We start from the raw sequence: 4447 nt of genomic DNA on the forward strand, positions 1-4447 counted from the left end.
CTGTCTCAGCTATTTACTGCTAGTTAAAACTAAACCCCTTCTGAATTTATTGAACAAATCCAACAGAAGTAACTCTGGCATCTAGGCTCAACCTTACACCCTGCTTTGATGTCATAAATTTACCTGCTTGCCTGTCTGTTTGTACATGAGGATGTGTACATCCTATGAGATGTAACATATGAGTATTTGAAGATGCCAGTGTGCAGCTCACTCCCTGGAAATGCATTTCATCACTCCCCAGCAGCAAAATTATTGGTGAGATGGCATAGAGTAGAAGGTGTTCATGGTGACAGCAGCAGTATTCACATAGTGGGGCATCTCTGGTAGGTGTTTTCCAGGGACTCATTCCTGAGGAGCTTCTGGTGGCAGCCATTGAGCCTCTGAGACTAATGGAGAGAGACTGGCAAAAGTACTCAGACCATGTTTCAAGACAGGTAATGGTAAAGTGAACAGGATTCTGATTGGCTTGTACTCCAATGTCCCACCTGAAAATTTTCACACAAGTGCCAGGCACTTCCATACATGATGCAAAGGGTATGAAAATAATTTCAATGTCTTATATCTTATCTTCACACCTCAACCCCTCCCTCTGGAAAATACTTTGTTATTATATACTGTATTATTATATCAGTTATGTATGTGTGCATATATGTATGTGTGTATACATGTATCATTATCAAATATGAAGTTAATCCTGGTGGCACATGCCTGTAATCTTATCCCTAAGAGACTAAGGTAGGTAGATTGTAAGCTTAACTCCATCCTGGGCTATATATAGTGTATCCAAAAATCAAAAACAAAACCCTTAAATGTGGACCTTTACTATAAAAATCAGAGAAAGTAAAGTCCTCTTCCCATATCCAGTCACTAAGAGAAACCAAACTACACCTCCATTACTGCTAATTGATCTTACAGGCCTTCAATGAACAGGTGAGTTTTTGTGTAGCTGACAACTCAAGGTGTATCCTAAAAGGGAATCCAAAAGTATTTGAAGGACTAAGGTTCTTAGAAGCTTATTCTCAGTTCTGGAGTTGGACTTGAACTGTGACTGGCTTGCTCAGCTTTCTCATAAGTACAGCCTTTCTTAGAAAGGGCAGCATCTCTACTGGGTGTATGTGAAGAAGCAAGTTGAAGAACAAGGGAGATGTCGGGCATCCATGTCATAGGGAACGGTTAAAGTACTTGAGGCAGTGACCATTTGTTGCTTGTTTCAGAGCAGAGCAACACGTGGTGCTAAACTACCTGGTTGTGTGCCTTTATAAGACCTGCAAATCCTTAGCTTGGGGCTCTCCTCCTGGGCTCCACTGTGTTGTAGTGTAGGACGAGGCCTGAGCTGCAGCCTATTTAAATAAAACAGCTGTACAGTCTGACTCTCGGTGGTCTTCTTGGTGGAGGTCCTGCAACCTGGATATAACTATTAGTGGGGGCTCATCCGGGATCCCCCCAAAGACCCGCGAGACCTCAGACTCCAAAGGTAAAACAGCGCTGTCTTTGTTAATTTGTCTTGTCCTGTCATTTGTCTGTTTTACTTTCATTTTCCCTTGTGAGGATGGCCGCTCTGATTTCTAAAGGGTTGTTGAAGCGGATGCGCTTGCACGACAACCCTGGAGGAACTGGGAGACATTGCAGATCCTCTTGTGGGGCAGGGGTAACCTTGCAGTGTGGAGCAAGGGTCCTTGGAACCCCACCATGTGGAGCAAGGGTCCTTGGAACCCCGCCGTGTGGGGCAGGGGGTTCCTTGGAACCCCATCGTGTGAGGTGGGGGGGTCCTTGGAGCCCTGTCATGTGAATTCTGGGGCGGGGGTCGGTTTGGTGTTGGGCTGGAACTGACCAAAAGGGCCTCCTAATCAAGGCCCAACTTGCCCACTGTAGGTCTTCTCCTTCTGCTGTGGGGCGTGGGTGTCCCATTACAGGAGTCAGCAGACCAATTCGGGAGATCTCCACTTCATAAGAACTGTCAGGCCTGTGTGTGTTTTGTTTGTACTGTTTATTGTTTTTTGGACTGTACGACTGATGGGACTGGAAACCATGGGCACCACTCCATCTAGCCCCCTAGACTTACAAAAAGAAACTGAGAAAGAGGAAAAGAAAAGGTCACTCCCCCCCTCCGATTTTTCAGGGAGATAACTTGGAAGAAGAAATGTTTCCTCCCCCATACTCCCCTTCCCAGGTTCCTTTTGCGGAACCTGAGAATGATCAAGAGGAGGAGGGAGCTATAAAACCCTCCGCACCTGCCCTTAAAGTTTCTGAGGGGCCAATCACTCAATGACGCTATGGGATCAACCTCCCTTCTAATGCAGCTGTTTTTCCCTTATGTGCCCTAGTTCCTGTGGATGTAGATGGTCAACATCAACTCCAATATTGGTCATTTTCTACCAGTGATCTATACAATTGGCGCACCCAAAATGCCCCCTTTTCTGAGAAACCCCAGGATTTAATTCGTTTGCTTGAAACTATTCTCTTTACTCATCAGCCCACTTGGGATGATTGCAGTCAGCTTTTACAGGTCCTTTTTACCACTGAAGAGAAATCATAATGGAGAGGCAGCCCGGAAACATATCCCTGGCCTCAAAGGAGCACCCATCACAGATCCTGCCCTGATTGCTGCCTATTTTCCTGAGATCTGACCAACATGGGACTACAATATGGTTGAAGGTAGAGAGCGACTCCTCGTCTACTGCCAGGCTCTGTTGGCAGGTCTCAAGGCGGCGGCTCGCCGACCTACTAATATGGCCAAGGTTTATGATGTAAGACAGGGAAGAAGTGAAAGTCTGGCAGCATATCTTGAGTGGCTCATGGAAGCTTTTAGTCATTATACCCCATATGATCTTGAGACCCAGGAGTCAGCTCAGATGATTATGTTTGCCTAAAGAAATCAAACTGCACCAGACATAAAGCGAAAGTTGCAGGCTCTAGACAGACTTGGTGAAAAGTCTATTAGGGATCTAGTAGCCATGGCAGAAAAGGTTTAAAGGAAGGACAGAGAACATGAAATTGAGCTTGAAAAGAGAGACTGGGCCAAGGAAAAGAGTTTGATATAAGAAGGACCTCAGGGAAATCTTGACTTTCATGCAACCCGGAAAGTTTACTCAGTCCTCCTCTCCAAGTAAGGGACAGAAACCTAGACCCCGATCGCAAGTGGGGAAAAATCAGTGTTTCTATTGCAGAGAGGTGGGGCATTGGGTCAAGAATTGCTCAAAGGTAGCCAGGAGAGAAGAGAGAGGACTAAAGGCAAGATCAAGACTGTTGTCATTCTTAGAATTGGCTGAGGACAGTGACTGAGGGAGTCGGGGCTCAGACCCCCTCCCTGAGCCTAGGGTAACTTTGAAAGTGGAGGGGAATCCAGTCACATTCCTGGTAGACACCGGAGCAGAAAACTCAGCATTACTAGCCCCTAGAGGGCCAATGTCCACTAAAACAACATGGATGCAAGGTGCAACTGGCATCAAAACCTATAAATGGACTACCCGAAGAACAGTGGACTTGGGAGTGGGCCAGGTAACTCACTCATTTTTAGTAATCCCTGACTGCCCCTCTCCATTGCTTGGGCGTGGTCTCTTAACAAAAATGCAAGCCCAGATACAGTTCACAAATAGTGGAGCTTCTGTAATGGACGCCATGGGAAAGCCCGTTAGTATATTGCTAACCAGTAAGTTAGAAGAAGAATATAGGTTATTCCAACATTTTAAGTTTGAGCCTTCAGAAGATGAGTGGCTACAGGTGTTTCCTCAAGCATGGGCAGAAACTGGAGGAATGGGACTGGCAAAACACCAGCCTTCAATTGTTGTGGAACTCAAAGCTGGGGCCGACCCAGTAAAATTTCACCAGTACCCTATGTCACTAGAAGCAAAGAAGGCGATCACCCCCCATATTAGAAAATTGCTAGATCTAGGAGTCTTAAAGCCTATCCATTCAGCCTGGAACACCCCGCTAATGCATGTCAAAAAGCCAAACTCAAATGACCAGTACAAGACTTGAGAGAGGTCACCAAAAGATTAATGGACATTCACCCAACAGTTCCTAACCCATGTACCCTGTTGAGCTCTCTGCCACCGAGCCATGTGTGGTATACTGTATTGGAGCTGAAAGATGCCTTTTTTAGCCTACCCTTAGCCCCACAGAGCCAAAGCTACTTTGCATTTACTTGGCATGATCCCGAAATTGGGATAAGAGGTCACTTGACCTGGACCCGGCTGCCTCAAGGATTTAAGAACTCACCTACAATCTTCAACGAGGTGCTATATGAGTACCTGAGTGAGTACCAGTCTGAAAATCCTGAAATAAGTTTATTGCAATGTGTGGATGACTTGTTGATAGCTGCTCCAGACCAAAATAGCTGCTTAAAGGGAACGGTTAGGCTCTTAAAGACTCTTGGCAACCTGGGCTATAGAGCTTCCGCTAAAAAGGCACAAATCTGTTAGCCAGAGGTCAACTATCTGGGCTTCAT

The 4447-nt window shown here is 45.9% G+C and overlaps 1 pseudogene; it reads left to right on the forward strand.

Moving 5' to 3' along the window:
* Positions 1–3069: 3069 nt before the first annotated feature.
* Positions 3070–4421, forward strand: LOC105980568 (annotated as a pseudogene).
* The last annotated feature ends 26 nt before the right edge of the window (positions 4422–4447 follow it).

Source organism: Dipodomys ordii, unplaced genomic scaffold (assembly GCF_000151885.1).
Source record: "Dipodomys ordii isolate 6190 unplaced genomic scaffold, Dord_2.0 Scaffold10, whole genome shotgun sequence".
In the NCBI taxonomy this organism is placed as follows: Eukaryota; Metazoa; Chordata; class Mammalia; order Rodentia; family Heteromyidae; genus Dipodomys; species Dipodomys ordii.